The sequence below is a fragment of the Gymnodraco acuticeps genome, unplaced genomic scaffold (genome assembly GCF_902827175.1).
Source record: "Gymnodraco acuticeps unplaced genomic scaffold, fGymAcu1.1, whole genome shotgun sequence".
NCBI lineage: Eukaryota > Metazoa > Chordata > Actinopteri > Perciformes > Bathydraconidae > Gymnodraco > Gymnodraco acuticeps.
In genome coordinates, this window is record NW_022990107.1 from 229,617 (window position 1) to 248,738 (window position 19,122).

General features: G+C 39.9%; 1 pseudogene; it reads right to left on the reverse strand.

The window, feature by feature from the left end:
• Window positions 1–18,534, reverse strand: LOC117546288 (annotated as a pseudogene).
• Window positions 18,535–19,122: the final 588 nt, after the last annotated feature.

The following is a 19,122-nucleotide window of genomic DNA, read 5'->3' on the forward strand; positions in this document are numbered from 1 at the left end:
TCAGAGGGTCTTCTTACCCACGCAGGCCCCCTGTCCCTGAAAGGACATGAGGGGGCAGAAGATGCTGTGGACGTGCTGCGAGCCGTGCTGGATCGGGAGCTCCTCTTCAGCTGCAGAGTGCCGTCGTTATCCCACAACCCTGCGGACACAAAGAGGAAAAACTGATCAGAAATCAAGGAAATTATTAAATATTAGGGGTGGGGGAAATAATCGATACAGTATAGTAATCGCGATACTTTGCGTGGCGATATTGTATCGATACACGGACGCCAAGAATCGATATTTGATTATATAAACTGTAGCATATCCCTCTGAAAGACGGTCGTACGCTTGACTGATGGTTCTAATTTATTGAAAAATCCAAAAACCAACGTGAGAGCTACACAAAGACTAAAAAACAACAAATACATTTAAGCTAAATCCATATGCAACCCAGGCTCACGGCACTTTGTGTTATAGTCACGAAATTAATTTGATCTATTGATTCGTGTTCACCAACGCGATTTCCGCATTTTTTTTCGTGTCACACAGAACGATTTTAAAAGCAATGTATGGTACTGTGTTTCGTGCCTGCACCACGTCTTTTTGTCCCGTTCGGGTCTTGGAAGACCGGAAGCTGCGTGGTTCATAAAAAACATGTTCTTACTCAATATCTTACCCTAAGCCTTTTATTTTAAATTGTATATGTCGGAGTTTTTTTGCCGTCCACGAAGGAAAAGAAACGGCTCAGAGCCTCAGAATACTGTATTTTTTAAATCTGTTTTTCCTTCTAAGTTGTTATTATTTGGTGCAGGCACGAAACAATACTACCAATATAAATACATTGCTTTTAAAATCGTTCTGTCTGACAAGAAAGAAAATGCGAAATCGTGTTGGTGAACACGAATCAATAGATTAATTTCGTGACTATAACACTGAGTGCAGACTGAGTTGCCCATATGAGCATTAACTTTAGAATACCATTAGACAAGTGAACTTCAAATAATAATAATAATGCATTTTAGTTATATAGCGCTTTTCACAACTCAAAGACGCTTTACAGTATGAGGGAGGGTAGACAAACAAGAACAGGCAAACAAGTAAGTATAGTAAAATACAAAAATAAAAAGGCAGTCAAGAGGATTGAGAGGGGGGGGGCTTATGGGTAGACAGAGTTGAAAAGATGTGTTTTGAGGCGGGACTGAAAGACTGTGAGGGACTCAGTGTCACGTAGTCAAATAGTTAGCAAAGTTATAATACAGTTTATAAACTAATTAAGACACAAAGCACATTTTTACATTACAGCTAACACTAACCTTGCTAACACTTAAATGTAAACTTTATCTTTTGATGTCGCCGTATATCTGTACTTTATCTCCATCAAGTTTTTGCTTCGGGAACTTCCTGCTAATAGCGCAAAAAAAGTCCATTCAAAATAAAAGCTCGTCTATATGAAACAGGAAGTTACTTTAAGACATGCATGCAATGAAAGTAACAAAAACAATGCCATCTCCTTTTCAGCTTCAAAGAACACAAATTGGGTTATTTACATAAACTATTTAAACTACCCCCCCCCCCCACACAAACACACTGATTGAACTGTGAGTGCTGACAGACACACTGACACTCACCATTTGCACTACCTACTTTAACAATGCATAGTGCACTTGTTGTCTGCCGTGCAATATTTTATACACTGTGAACCATGTGCGATACAACTATTTAAATATCTTTTAAACTGCTGCTACTTATGTGCCCTTTTATGCTGCTGTTGCCGTGTGCCAAACTTAAAAGTATTTATTTATTCTCATATTCCTGTATTTTACTTGATTTTCATTGTACGGTGTAACTGTCTGTTTACTGTGCATATGACAATAAATATCTTGAATCTATTCATATTGCAAATACATTTTTTAACTAAGAAGGGAAGACGGACATGAGCCATGTGATTTGCAATATCACAATATATCGTATCGCAATACTTAGCATATCGTAGCATCGCAGTACTATCGTATCGTGGCTTAAGTATCATGATAGTATCGTATCGTGGGGAGCCTGGTGATTCCCAGCCCTACTAAATCTTACCTTCGGAGTGAAGATGCACCGATGAAGAAGGCTTTATATTATCAGGTAGGGACGTCACGATACCAGATATTTAGTCGTACACACTAAAACCAGTGACATTTTACAAGTTTTTATACAATTTCGATACTACTGTGAAAACTACAATACAGTTAATCCCATGTACTTTAACATACACTCCTTTATTAACATTTTGCATACTGGTTTTTGTTAGAAAAGTAAACAACCCATCGTCGTAATTTAGAATCAAATGTATTTATTCAGGGCAAAATTGGACATTGTGTTCAATTTTCAAAATAAATAAATAATAAAATTTTATACAGACATAAGAAGTTAAAGTAGGAATGTGCAGTAAAAAAATTAAATACAATAATTAATATTTATAAAAAACATGTGAAGTTACAAACAAAAAAAAGTAACAAATAAATAAAAACAATACAATTTCCTCGTTAGTTTCTTCTTTATATTGCTTTGAAAACATCTCCTTGAAACAACATTATTTATTTCAGTATCTCACATAAATCTACATGTAATGCTATAATTGACCCAATACACATTTTTACTGAGTAGAGCTTGAACGTCTCATAATGTAACTCAACGCAACCTCTGTTAGCATTAGCTGCATTATGTAGCCCAAGCAGGACTGCCTCAAAAATACCTTTAAAAAAACATTATTTTCTTGTTTTAAATCACATTAGAGTGAATTTCTCTGGGTTTTGGACTGATTTGAGGAACAGGTATGGATTTGTTTGACTATTTTCTGACAAAAACCATTAGTCGGTTAGCCTAGAATATCATCTTCAAATGATTTGCTATGAAATGACTTGTTATTTGTTATTCACCACTGTAAAGCACCTGAAAAAGCACTTAGAAATCAAATGTATTATTATTATTTGAAGCCCTAGCATAGACAGAACAGTTAATGACCAGCTCCCCCCCCCACACTGACCTGTAGAGCAGCAGCTTGTTGACGCAGGCGTTGATCAGCAGCGAGGGGTCTCTGGCCTCGCGGCTGATCCAGGATCGAGCAGAGATGCTGCAGATGGAGCTGCCCTCGCTCACCACCAGACGCTTGGCTTTGGTCAGCTTCCCTGTAGGAGGGGGGGGCAACAGCAGAGACCGGCAGTGACACATCCATCCTCTCAACCTCCGACATGCAGGACTCAAGGGGGAATTGGCAAGAAATAACTGATTGCGATTATTATGTCTGATACAAACTGGTACTGGTTAATGAAGATCATTATCAGATCAAAAGACGCTATTTTACAACCGTATATTATAATCAATTATTTATCGTCTCGTACCAATCGCAAGGGAATTGTACTCCGTTATAAGACATTAAAAACACATGCAACTAAAATTAAGACTCATTAAATAATATCTTGATGGCTAGGGCATCTTGATGAAGACCCTTTCGTTTTTTTAAAGTATTCTATTTGAAGATACATTGCAAGTTAACGAACATCAGTATAAAATTAAAAAAATTCAAAATGCTGCAGTTAGCAACAAATGCTAATTATTAGAGACATGTAATACATTTTATATTGTCTAGTACTAATTCCCAAGCTCAGTTATATGACATTAAAAACACTTGCAACCAAATGTAAGAAATAATATTTCCCATCTTACTGACTAGATCTCGCTGAATTAGAAAAAAAGAATAAGTGCTATTATTTTACTAATACTGCAATCGTGATTTGATTGACGATATTAAAGGATTTCTCTTTTTTATTTATTTAAACTATCATTGAAAAAAAGGTATCAATTATCACGGGGTGATTTTTTTAGAGGAACTAGCGAACAAGGTTTTATTGGTAAGTCTGCAGAATACTGTTTGTACATGTTTTCACTTTATTGCGCTTACTGGAGATACTAGAGATAATAATAATACATGTTATTTATATAGCGCTTTTCCTGGTGCTCAAAGCGCTCAGCTAGGTGGAAGAGGGAGGGAGGGGTTAGGGGATTAGGAATTGAAGGCTAAAGTGAAAAGGTGAGGGGCTTTTTTGATACAATGGTAGATGACTTCTGCCTCCCTGATTGAGCTGCATCCAGGTGTTTCTTGCGTACCTGTGGCCATGTCGAAGAGGAAGGAGAAGATGCTCCCGCGGTCGTCTCCCGCCCACAGGATCCCTCCCCGGAGCGTCGAAGGAGAGCGAGAGCACAGCGGCCCGTCAGCTTGCTGCACCCCCCCTTCACCTTCTTCCCCGTGGAGATGTTCACCACCTGCAGGTGATGCTTGCTGTTCCCCACCTGCAACACAGAGCCAGCAGGAGGACGTTCAGCACTCATTAGAATATATATATATACACTGACAGGGGAAGCACTGATTGTGAGGATGCAGTGAGACTAGAGAAAGCTAGATTTTGGTAAAGACTAAATATTTTATTTGAGCTCTAACTCTCAGGGGCTGAACAATAAGTAGCTTGTTGTTTGTATGTTGTCTTCTCCTGAATGTTGTACGTCCTCTTGTTTTGTTAATGAGATCGTTATTGATTACAATGCATTATGGTTAATCTGAGAGAGATGCAATATTTGTAAAATGCTAAATACGTGTCGACGTACTAGAAGTATTTTTTTTAGTATTGTGTATTTAGTATTATACACAAGGGTGTAACTTTGGTTTGAGAAGTGGGGGGGACACAAAACAGGGGGTCCTCCGCAATGAAACATGTTCTCGATTTAATTCCATTTCCTGCCTTTCTACAAAGATATTGGGACTATGGTGCTAAGAAATGTGTAGTGTATATAATGAGGAAGAAGATGTTTGCCTTCAAATTAAGTTAAAAAGGCATCAATCTGGTGCACTGATGGATACAGCTCTCAACACTCATATGAAACAGAACTGTATATATTTCAATACTCCAAAAACCATTAGAATATGCTCACAACCAATAACACATAATTGATCAACTCCTCTCTCCTATCGTCATTTTACCGTAGTCTGCATTCTTTCTTTTTATTTATGCATATTTTACTAATCACTCCCTTTTTGTAACTGACGTGGAATGATTTCTTAACTTATTTTGAACAACTATATTAAATAGATGGACATATCTCACACACCACACACACACACACCCACACACAACACACACACACAACACACACACACACACACCCCACCCACACACCACACACACACACACACCCACACACCACACACACCCACCACACACACACCACCACACCACACACACACACACACCACACACACACACACCACACACACACACACACACACACAACACACACCACACCACACACACACAGCTTTAAAACATAATAATAAACACATTTGAGAAGTGGGGGGGGACACAAACGGGATTTTGAAAAGTGGGGGGACACAAACGGGATTTTTGAAAAGTGGGGGACCCAAACGGATTTTGAAAAGTGGGGGGACACAAACTGGATTTTGAAAAGTGGGGGGGACCAAACGGGATTTTGGGGGGGGACACAACGGGATTTTTGAAAAGTGGGGGGGACACCAAACGGGATTTTGAAAGGTGGAGTGGGGGGGGGACCACAAACGGGATTTTGAAAATGGGGGGACACAAACGGGATTTTGAAAAGTGGGGGGGACACAAACTGGATTTTGAAAAGTGGGGGGGGACACAAACGGGATTTTGAAAAGTGGGGGGGACACAAACGGGATTTTGAAAAGTGGGGGGGGACACAAACTGGATTATATAAAGTGGGAGGGACATGTCTACGCCCATGATTATACAAATCGTGTTCTGCAGGTTTCAGAACAAATCTCTGTCTCTCCTTAATATCTGGAGATTAGTGTATTATATCTCAAATGTTATTGTGCATTAACAATGCGGAAATATTTTAGGCCTCTGAACAACACCTTGAAATGTAATGACGGATAGGAGGGTTATTTTCCTTATAAACTAAGCTTTTAAGCTTTTTAACTAATTCAATGTCTGTATTAATATTAAATTAGTTAAATAAAGAAAATGTTGAAAAAATGTGTTGTCAAGCATCATCTGTGTTTATTATTGAGCTGGAAAACTATTGATAGAAAGCTTAGAGAGAAAGACATCATCAAGTTGGTGTTAAATTAAAATGGTGGTCAATTTTCCCATCAATAGAATATGAAGCTCTGCAACGCGTCACACAACACATTTAAGATAAATAACAACAGGATAAAAATGTGTAACAAACCAAATCTATTATAATGTATACAATTTAATATATTTATAATATATTTTTTATATGGATTTTTTATTAAATTGTGAATGATTTAAAAAAAAGGAGAAATTTCTGGATGATTTAGAAGTTTGCATTAATCACAGTTTATACAGATATCTGTCTCATCGTTCTCTCCTATGTCTAACTCTGAAATCCATCAGGAAGCATCAAATGAAGCTCAGCGCAAGTTCAACCAGGAAGACCGTCCCCACTCATTCATTTACTATTTCCATGTCACTACTCTCTCTCCTCTCAATAAGTGATCGGGGCGTCACTCCCCAGCTTAAACCAATCACTTCGCTCTATTCTCCACAAGCCTATCATAGCGCTCCGCTAAAACCTTTTTAAATCTAGCTCTTCCCCTCTGTCAGTTGTCATTTCAGGTGACACAAAGCAACCCTCCTCCACCCCCTTCACCTCCTGTCCCTCTGAGTCCAGGTTCAAGCTAAGCCCCTCCCCTTCAGACCGACCCCAACTATCCATTCACCACCACCAGGGTCAAGCTAAGCCCCTCCCCTTCAGACCGACCCAACTATCCATTCACCACCACCAGGGTCAAGCTAAGCCCCTCCCCTTCAGACCGAACCCAACTATCCATTCACCACCACCAGGGTCAAGCTAAGCCCCCTCCCCTTCAGACCGAACCCACCATCCATTCACCGCCACCAGGGTCAAGCTAAGCCCCTCCCCTTCAGACCGACCCAACTATCCATTCACACACCACCAGGGTCAAGCTAAGCCCCTCCCCTTCAGACCGAACCCAACCATCCATTTACCACCACCAGGTCAAGCTAAGCCCCTCCCCTTCAGACCGACCCAACTATCCATTCACCACCACCAGGGTCAAGCTAAGCCCCTCCCCTTCAGACCGACCCAACTATCCATTCACCACCATCAGGGTCAAGCTAAGCCCCTCCCCTTCAGACCGAACCCAACCATCCATTCACCACCACCAGGGTCAAGCTAAGCCCCTCCCCTTCAGACCGAACCCAACCATCCATTCACCACCACCAGGGTCTAGACCCCGGGGGGTTTCATCGGATCGGTTCTCCCCTCCCGAATGATACTCCTTCACAACGGGGCCTACTCGCCAAAACCCCATTACATTCATTTGCGTATTCCTGGCAATAAATATGTACTCTTACATCAAAACCGTCTCTCCTGATTGAAGTGGCATCTTCTGTTCAGGCAGATAAAAACTGTTAAATCTCAACAAATCAGGAATCCACATTTCTTCCTCTCTAATATTACTGCTTGCTGTGTCGGTTAAAAACTAAAATCCATCTCCCTCATGTTCCGTTTAATGAGCCGTAAATGGACACTGCTGCGCACGGCTTTCAGTTCACATCCTGCTCATCAGTTTAAGTGTTCGTCATTGGAAAAGCAACTTCATTATCCTCGACATTTAGCACTTTTGTTTCGCTATTCGACATTCTATTGTAAATCTGAATGGATTTCTGCGTACATATTGCATGCATTCAGCTGTCGGGAGGGACGTGAAAAGCTTTACCTCTGCATGCATTACTGTGTTGTGAATAAACGTCAGGGTTTTGTTTTAAACCAAGTAACAGGGTCTCAGCGTACGCCCTCATACCAAAATGCAGATTCCCCCCCCCGTAAAATGTTCAAGTGATGCCAGAAAACAATAGTTCTGTTCGTCAAAAACAGTATAATTACTCCAGAAATATGATGATAAATAGAGCGTCAGACAGCTTTGTTTTTACGGAGCTACGAAAAAATATCGGGTCGATGTCCGGTCGGTTTGTCGTTTATTTTACTGTCCTTTTTTCTGTAGAGGAAGTAAAGAAACCGTAACTCTGGATTTATTTGTGGTTTGAGATGCAATATATGACTCAGCAGCTTTAAGACGGGCCGTAATTCTGTCCGGAAGTGACGTGAGCGCCCTCGTACTATATTTTCAGAGAAAAAACCCCTGTACGCAGTGGCGTAACAAAGTTGTGATTGGCCCCGGTGCAAATATTGTTTTGGGCCCCCCCCCCCCCCCCATCGCCCCAAACATAAGCACACGCCGATGCACTCACACACGCACGGACATACACTCTCTCTTGTCCTTTCTCTTTGAGCGCCGCTCTTGTGCTTTGGTTTGCTGTACATTATAAATGCAAGCTATTACATTTTTTATAATGCTGCCGAACTTGCTGCTGCTAGCTACAGCACAGGTTGATTAAACGGATCGCTCGTCACGCAATCACATGACATGAAAGGGAGCAAGGTCATTGGACAGACAGATTACAAATTAATGTAGGTTGCTTGGTTACTTTGAAGACTGCGTGAACCGTTCAATGCCATTGGGGCCCCACATTTTTTATATTTTTTTGCATGGGCTGCACCGTCGATAGTTACACCACTGCCTGTACGTCATTCACACAAATGAGACAATGAGAAAATGAGATGCAGGGTCATTCGTTCATTTAAAGAATGTAGAGAATGTTGAAAAGAGGAAATAAAAGCAACAAAAATCATGAATGACTTGTGGTTGATTTCTAGCAGGGTTGGACAAAGTATTCAGATCCTTTTAATTAAAATGTACTGAAATAAAATATCTACATTTGCAGAAATATTTTTCCCGTATTGGGATTGGTAAAGCATATCTTATCTTTAAATATCTCCATCGATTTGTATTTTTACTTAATTAAAAGGGGCAGGTAAATGTCTGTAATATGTTGATAATGTTTGCACAATACGAAAATCGATAGCATCAATCAATTGTATGTCTTTTTGGTGTCCAAGGAGGGCATGAATGATTAACCCTGCAGTTATGTAAGCATCTCCATGTATGTCCTATTTAGGTTATCTCTGTGAAGGACAAAGAAAAAGTTCGAAAGAAAAAGGGGCAGGTAAATAAGATTATCTTCTCCCTGCTCCTTTCCATCATGAGCTACAAAAACGACGTAAAGTGTACAGATTTAGTTTTATAATAATTGCCATGAGTGGATAAACTTATATATAAATAAATACATCTTATCTTAAACACATTGATAATAGAGTAACGAATCTCTCACCACGGTCAGGTTGTTGTTCATGGGCTGGAAGGTGCAGCAACAGCAGCTCGCTGGACTCGGGGTCTCGGACCTCTCGGATGCAGCGCCCCGTTCTCCCGTTGTTCCAGATCCGCAGCGTCCCGTCCAGAGACGTGGACACGATGATGTCGTTGCTCAGGGACCAGGCGAAGTCTGTGACGGGACCCGCGTGACCTTTCAGGGTCACCTTCACGCTGGGGGGGGGACGGGGACAGCGTCATGATGGACAGCGTCCCGTCCAGAGAGCAGCAGGCCAGCAGGTGCTTATCGTCGTTGGCAAACTGCAGCCGGGGGACTGGGGGAAGAAGAAAGAGAATTGAGTGACAATGCGCACAAACACACACACACTAATTTGCACATTGGTGGTGTTTGCTGTTGTGCCACATATATCGTTGACATGTTGTTGTAACGCATTGTGCGACACGCTTTGGCGATGCTATGCTTTTTAAGTGGAAATAAAGGCAAGGCAAGTTTATTTATACAGCACATTTCAACACAAGGCAATTCAAAGTGCTTTACAAAAATGAAAGACATTAAGAGCATTAAGAAACATATTATAAAATGACATTTAAAAACACTCCTCTAAAAGCAAAGATAATAAAACATGAATAACAAAGATACATGAATTAAAGGGACAGTGCCGTGTGAGATACACACATCTGAAATGTTTAGCTCTGACTCTCAATCAATGCTCACTGTTTAGCAGAAATTGTTTTCTATCACCTCCCTTTCTTTCTACTTTCTTGTTTAACTTGTCCTTTAGTTACTTCAAGTGTTTCATGCTAAACGAACCCCCCTTTGGAAAATGATAATCTAAAAAGAAACCCTAACCCTCTAAAGGAGGACATTAAATGCGTAGTTTGGGTTTTAAGGAGGCAGGGTATATGCAGGAATCCTGAAGTCAAATGTAATTCCTTTTAAGACCCTTTCCATACATTTTAAGACCTCATCAACACTTCAAGTTCTAACCGGTTACCTTGGCGACACACTTTACCTCACATTGACTATATACAGTATTGATTGTCCTTCCTCCTTATCTTCCAACCATTTGGACGCAGACTTGCATTTCCCCATAACGATGCTGTTTAACAACCGGCGTAAACGGACCTCCGCGCTATCAAGCAGTGAGCGTGCGATGTCCTGTTCAGATGACGTCAAACCCAACGGGATGCCATCAATAAACTACACAGAATCACACTACACACCTACGCAATGATTACATTCAGGCAGACTGTAGAATGCAACCTCTTTGGACAATTTATATTCTTATTGAAAACAAGCTGGAATTGGAATAGGAAGAGGCACGGCACTGCACGCGACTCGGGATCGGGAGAGAATGTTTGTTTATCTCGATGCCCAAGACAAATTTCTCCTAAGGGAGACAATAAAGCTCTATCTTATCTTATCTTAAGCTACAAAATGTAATACCTTGGAAAATGCTGTTTAATACTTTTTAATGCTTTTTAATAGCCTTAATTTTCGCTAAATTGATTGATCAACTTTTAAGACCCCGCGGACACCCTGGGAGGGATGTATGAGGTAATTCTCCTCCAACTTTTGCATACACACACACAAACACACACCATGTATACATCACTTCAGGGGACATTACATTGACTTACATGCATTTCCAGGAGACTTATCCTAACCTTAACCATAACCAACACATGCCTAACCCTAACCAAGTCTTCACCCTAAAATTAATGATTCCCCTCATGGGGACCTCCATTTTGTCCCCATGAGGGAGGAGAGTCCCCACACGTGACTATATAAACAGATTTAGGTCCCCACAAGTATAGTAATGCTAGGACACACACACACACACACACACACACACACACACACACACACACACACACACACACACACACACACTGACAGAGTGTAAATCACAAGGAGGCAAGTCCAAGTCATTTTTGAATGTGCCTAAAATAAACACACTTTACCTTGATACATTGATATTAACAAGACATTGTGACAAACCGGTCATATTGTGCCAGTTTTGACAAGTCTTTCCCAACTTTCTAACCCTCTACTTACACCACTTTTGCACCGACCCTACCTCATTTTAACCCCACCTACACACCTGCCAGAGTTTCCTGACTGCATCCTGGATATGACTCTATCACAGTCACAGAATCATACCATCTAGGGCTGCTCAATTAATTGTATTTTAATCGCGATTATGGCTTGCAACGATTACGAAAACAACGTATTCGAAATAAAACGATTTTTTAAAATAAATAATTTTTTGTTGGTTTTTCAGTTGAATTATACTTAAAGTTCAGGGTAATCAACTGTTAAAAACATACCGTTCAAAAACACATTCTCCAATAAATAATCGCATTTAATAATCGCAATTACAATTATTGACCCAAATAATCGAGATTATGATTTTTGCCATAATCGAGCAGCCCTACCATGTACACACACACACACACACACACACACACACACACACACACACACACACACACACACACACACACACACACACACACACACACCACACACACACACACACACACACACACACACACACACACACACACACACCACACACACACACACACACACACACACACACACACACACACACACACACACACACACACACACACACACACACAACACACACACACACACACACACACACACCACACACACACACACACACACACACACACACACACACACACACACACACACACACACACACACTTTCTTTGACCTTTAATTTGCACGTTGTTGTTGGCATGTATGTTTTGGTGTTTGCTGTTGTGCCGGATATATATATATATATATACGTATATATAATAACTTGCTTTATATTTTGTGACTGTACATTTGTAATTCAACATGTATATTTTCTACTTTCTTTTTTTAATGCTTATTTCTATTGAAATGTTTACATTTTGGAATATTTATTTCTAGTCTTTATATTTTTTGCAACACAAAAATGTCCCAAATTGGGATCAATAAAGTACTTCTTATCTTATCATTGACATGTTGTTGTAACGCCTTGTGCAGTACGCTTTGGCGATGCTATGCTTTTGATGTCAATAAAGCTCCTTTGTATTGATTTGTTTTGCATTGGAAGAGGGAAATAAAGGAGGAAATGCGTGGTTTCGGTTTTAAGGAGGGATGTATGAGGTAATCTTTGTAAAAGTGATTTGTCACATTTATACAGATGTATAGCAAGTGTCGTTGCAGTCCATAGAGCAATTCTAAAAGTGACCCAAAATAGAAGTATATTGACTACTTCAAAGAGATGTTATAATGTGGGGTTGTATGAGGTACAGTAAATGCAGTTTGGAGAAACAGAAAGGATTACTTAGTAGATTATTGTCACCGGTTTTCCTTGCTGTTTGACAGCTGTTTCTGACGGGGAATGAAACCATTATCTTTTGCTAAATAAACCTCACCTTTAATGTACGAAAATAAAGTTCAACTTACCAGCAGAGTCTACATGTTGGTCGAAGATGTGGTGCATGCCAGCGAAGGCGTAGTTTTCACTCAGAGTCGTGTCTCCGGCCATCGCCCGGCTGGCCTCCGCCACCGAGGTCGGCACCAGGCTGCCCGGAGGCCTGCAGGGAATAAAATGAAGTGAAATTGAGATGTTTAAATTCTAGTGTTTTTTTAATGTTTTAATTCTAGTATTGTTTTTTTGAGTTGTTTAAATTCAGGTATTGTTTATTTCTACTCTTTAATTTCTACTTATGTGCAATGCCTTGTTTTTGTGGTTTTTTATGCTGCTGCAACGCAAAAATGTCCCAATTTGGGATCATTAAAGTACCTCTTATCTTATCTTATCTTAAATAAACACCATTTATTAAAAGAATAGAATACAATCTAGCTGACAGTGCTCTGTGCTTGATTAGAGAATTTGAGTTGATTGGGAAAAGCTTGGCTTACGACAGTAGATACTTAAATCTGACTACTTAACTTCCTTAGAAATTCACTTCACAAGTGTTTGTGTTACTAAGGTTTAGTACTCGAGACATGGCTCAGCTTAAAAAATAAATATAAGAGATTTTGATGATGACTAAGTGCAGCCAAACCATAATTACAGCCAGCAAATCCAAATAAACACAACAGCTCAAAGGACAAATCAAATGAAGACCATATAACCACCACAGCCCCTGCGAGACCCCCACACACACACACACACACACACACACACACACACACACACCACACACACACACCCATCACACACACACACACACACACACACACAACCACAACACACACACACCACACACACACACACACACACACACACACACACACACACACACACACACACACACACACACACACACACACACACACACACACACACACATCACCACACACACACAACACACACACACACACACACACACACACACACACACACACACACACACACACACACACACACACACACACACACACACACACACACAACACACACACACACACCAATACTATAACAGCCCTTGTTGTTAAATATAAATGATGTGCAATATATATATATGCCGTTAATAACTGCAATATAGACCTGGCTGCTAAATCTCTCAGAACTCTTAGAGGATGTGTATTTTGTAAATTGTGTATTTTTTTTATCTTTAATAGTTTTTCTTTGCATGCTTCGGTAACATTAAGCAGCCTTTGGCTCTTTTTCTGCTGTAACAAATGTACATTTTCCCTTTGTGCGACGAATAGAGGGATTCTGGTTCTGACAGTAAAATGCTAAAGGACCTGAGACAGAAGCTTGTTAGTGATGGTATACACTCCTGTCTGATAGCGCTGACAGCGAACACCCTGTGTGTGTGTGTGTGTGTGTGTGTGTGTGTGTGTGTGTGTGTGTGTGTGTGTGTGTGTGTGTGTGTGTGTGTGTGTGTGTGTGTGTGTGTGTGTGTGTGTATATGTCTAGGAGGGAGGGTTGGGTTTGTTTTATTTTATTTCTGTGTGTCTGTATTATTGTTATTATTTATAGCTTACATATGTATTCTGCATTTTGTATATTTTGGAAGTAATTGCTGTTGTCTAATTTTTCTTTTTCTCATCTACTTCTAGTAATTGTATCTAAAAAAAGAAGAAAGGTTGTGCTTTTGGTTGTACATGTTGTGTATTAATCAATACAAATGTGATCACAAAAGAACTAGATGAGACAGCAGCTGAACTCTGCGTTTACCTCTCGTCGTACACGACTCTGTTCATCTGGGCCTGTATCTGGTAGGATCCTCTGCTGACGGACCGGCGGTGGCCTCGGGCTCCTTGAGAGCGGGGGTCCTCCTCAAAGTCCTGCAGGAGGAGGAGGGAGAACCTCGTAGGAGTCAGTGCAAATAAACACCAACAAAAAAAACACAATCATTCTGAAAATGTGCATTAAATATCATGCATTTTTAACTAGATGGTATTAAATAGAGGGCAATTCCAGCCATTTCAACTAAGCTGCTCAGCTTCAATGTGAACGGCAACAAAAGTGTTGCTTGCTGCTGATTCATGGAAACTAAAAAGTGAGCTCATTCCCTGCAAAAACAAACAAAACATGTTTTACAAACACCCTACGAATCACTAACAAACACACCTTGGTTTGCAACTAAATACAGATTCACATGTTGACTTGCGGCACAATATTTCTTTACTTAAAGTGCTTCAAAATGTTCTAAACTCCCTTAGGCACCTTATTGTCTATTATACTCTAGATGAGACCATGATTTAAAAAACAAGTAGACTAGAGATTAGGTTGAGTAAAATGTAATACATTAAAGGAAAGTTAGGGCAATGGTGTTTGGAAGAGTTACTGAGTACTTCCTTGATTCCTTGATTTGGAAATTGTTCAGTATTTGCAACCCACACTGTGTGTGTTAGTGAATCGTAGCGCACTTATTACGTTTTGGCAGGAAACCCGCTCCATACTGGCCTTCCAGATGGCTCTCATATGTTGAGTCCTATATTTCCAGATACTTTAAATATCTCCTTTTCCAAATGACTACAGACTACCCCCCCTTCCTCCTGCTATTGTGCCTCCTCTGCCTGTCTGTTTCTCTGGGTCTGACCTCCATGCGGTCCAGTGTGGTGCGGGAGCTGCGCACACTGCTGGCCCTGAAGCTGCTCTGCTCGGACAGCGGCCCGTAGCGCAGGGCCAGCAGCTGACTGCGCAGCCTCAGGTACTGCCTGCGCAGACCCGGCTCAAAGCCACACTTGGCGTTCTCCCTGAGCAGCTGGCTGCGGCGCCGGATGTACTGAGTTCGGAACTGGGGGAACGTAGGCGTGCGGTAAGCATTGTACCTGCAGAGAGGGAAGGAAGACACACACACACACGGTGACTCACAAGGATATTTTATACATATTTTTATATATATTTGTATTCTGGATTGTGGGAAACGGTATTTCGATCCCTCTGTCTGTACACGTCTGATTGTCTCTCTTCATCAGTGTGGAGTATTGAAAGCATGATGGAGTCTCACCTTGCGTCCACTGCCAAAACCTGCTGCCAAACTGCTGCCATTCCACAAGCAATCTGTGAAGAGAGGAGTCCACTGCCAGCGCAGATCCCTGTCACAAAACAATCAATACTTAGATTTTATAGCAACTTTAATCAGAATTGGATGTACTGATTAAAAGTCACCTATCATGCTATTTGTAGGCATAGGTCTCAGATATATGAAAATATATAAAAGCATGTCTATGAAGTGTTTTGCTCAAAATACCAAACAGATCACCCATTCTAGCCGTGCCTCATATCCCTCTATTTCACTTCCTGTTTCAAAAGTGATGATTTTGGTATAAAGCTTTAAAAAATAAAGAAATTGATAAATTAAAAAAAGGAGGGGTCTGAGCTCATGCGGGACCCGGCAGCTACTGTCTAAACTAAATGCTGCCGTGATGAAACGCCATATCATGGATTATCAAGGATTCTTTCTGAAACAGTTTGGAGCTCAAAGGCTTTCTCTCTTGCCGGTTATACCACAAGGTGAGTTCCTTTTTACTTCCTGCTTCTTCACACACATGCTCTCCAGTACAGGTTAGCTCTGAGTGTTAGCGATGCTAATGTAAACACCGACCATATTACGTCCAAAACAGTCGGGCATTGTTTCTGATAGCAACGTTTCTGATTGGGCCGTGGGTCCACATGCAAGGAATTTACAGAAACACAGTAAAAGATATATAAAAAAAGTGTTGTTTTTTTAATATGGTTAATTTTTCTGAATATCTATGGTTTATCTGTTCTGTCTTATCATCCCGGTGAAATAACATGTTATTGACTGCTTCCTTTTCTTAACACAATTAAAAAAACTAAATGAATTATGAATTATATTATATATACAAAAAAAACAGCCGCAGGTTCAGGTTATTTATTTGTTTCCGTAGGTGGATTTCACACAATATAAACATTAAAAAGTACTGTATGTGTAAATTAAGAGTTGAACAGCTCTGCAGTTTTAGATGTTGCAGTGTTCAGGGTGTCCCACACATAGACTATACTTGGGCGGGCCGCCCAGGTATATTAACGGCCGCCCAAGTATATTTCGCGACCAATTTTTTATTTTTTATTTATTTTTATAATTTTTTTTTTTTTTTTTATTCGTCCGTGACCACCACGCCATCTGCGATCGATTAACTTGTGGACAATGATCCCTCGCTCCCTTGCTCTGATCTCGCCTCGTTAAGTGGCCTGTCTCACACAGGGTGACTGGCTGTCTACATGATGTGGCCTGCCAACATGGCCACTGTCATAGAGATCATAAATCAAAGCCCTTGATTGGTCTCTGTGTGTCATTCAAGCTCGGGATAACCTCAGCTCAGGTGAGGTAAAGGAATCTCTGAGTGTTTAGATAGTTAACTTAGTTTAAGTTCTCAGTGGGTCTCAAACAGTGTGGTCACCATTTATGTAAACACATATTTCCATTTGAGAGGGTAGTGATTGATCTAATGGATAGTGAGGTGGGCTGAAGATCGGAAGGCTGAGTTCAAATCCCGCCAGGAACACCACCACTAGTGTGCCCTTGAGTGCCATCTTTACGCAAAATGATTATACAAAATGAAAACTTTTTTTTTTTTTTTTTGCGCACCCCCCCCCCCCCCTCCGCCCGCTGCCACCACCCGCCCAAGTATATTTCAGATCTGTGGGAAACACTGGTGTTATACCTAAAAGCACTAATAATTATAATAAAAATAATGTCTTTGCACTTTTCATAAAAGATATGCAGTTTAAATTGCATTACAAAAATAAAGCGCATTCAAAACGGGCAAATAGACATTAAAACGACAGTAAATGCCTAAGATATACAAGACAGAGAATTTGTAAAGAACATTTACCTAAATGACAGGACAATTTAAATGAATATGTAGTTTAGAAATGTTGTGAATAAACTCTAGATCAACTGTGTGTCACTGTTTCAGACCAAACTATTGTAATCCCTTGTTTGTTTGTCTGTTATTAAACCTGCAGGGCTGTCCCTCACGAGGTCGGTGTTCACCTCCTGTTATTATAAATCCCTTTAATGTATAAAGTTCATGACAATTGTAAAGCAGGATAATGAGAAAGGGAGGGTTTCAATTAACACTTCTCCCTTATTGCAAACCTTTATTATTCCCATAATTGCAAGTATACTTCATTGTGGCAAACGTTATCAACTATATTCTAAATGAACAAATGCAAAAAAATCAGCAAATAGCTAAACATGGCATAAATCATCTCTTCTCTTAGTGAGAATAACCTTTTGATATACATGTTTATTGATTAATAAAGACCAATAACATCACCCCCACCCATAAAAAGCATTGAATCAGGTGATGCTCTAGAATAAAATGGCACCATTAGATGATTTGACGAGTTTTAAAACCAGGAAATTATAGTTAAAGTGCAGTAAAACAGTCAAAAAGAGCTAAAATATGTGTGTATTTGGTTCAGCATTCAGACAGGAAGTAGTCTCTGACAGCTAACATTAGCTAGCAGTTAGCCACAACATCAAATACGTTTCCCTAGCTTAAATATAATTCTCCCACAAATCCTCCAATTGACATAGATAGTCTATAATTAAGGGAGTTTATACAGAGAATACGGCATTGTCTAGTCATAATTAATGACAAAAACACGGAGAAATAAGGGTGGAAACGGCTCACCTTCCTTAGCTTCTCTCCATCGCTGCTTCAACAGTCAGATCACGTGACCCGCTAAGCCCCGCCCACTAATGAGGAGCAAAATCTGATGATTCACAGCTTCAGATTTCTTTATCATTTCTTTATTCTTTTAGACAATGTGATGAAACTACTGCTATTTGATTAGATAAGGAAATGCAACATATTTGTTATTATCTTTGTCTTTTTTTGTATGTTTCTTTTTAAATCTTTAATTTGAGTCTGAACTAAACTGATAAATTAATTCTGGCTATAACGTTGACCGTCCTCAAATAAGATACAAGTAGTGGTCGAATAATTACTTAACTTAACAAAACAACAAAGAAAAAGAATAATACATGAAATCAATAAATAATAATAATAATAATAATGTATTGTTGAAGTATAATGCTTAAAAGTGTCTGAATTAGAATGTTGGGTATCCCTTATCATGGATCATGTCACTGTATATATTTATAAATAAAGCTGTGTTATTATTTGTACATTATTATATTTTTCAATTGGTTTAATATTGTTTCATTATCATCTATTTTTGATGATAAACAAAACATAGATGCCCCCCCCCCCCCCCTTTGCTTTTTGGGGGGATTAATACATTGTCAAAGAGATGTAATATATTACACAAATACAATATGTGCCACCATTTTGTTGAGTAGAAGTACAAAGCACAAGTGCACATACCTCAAAA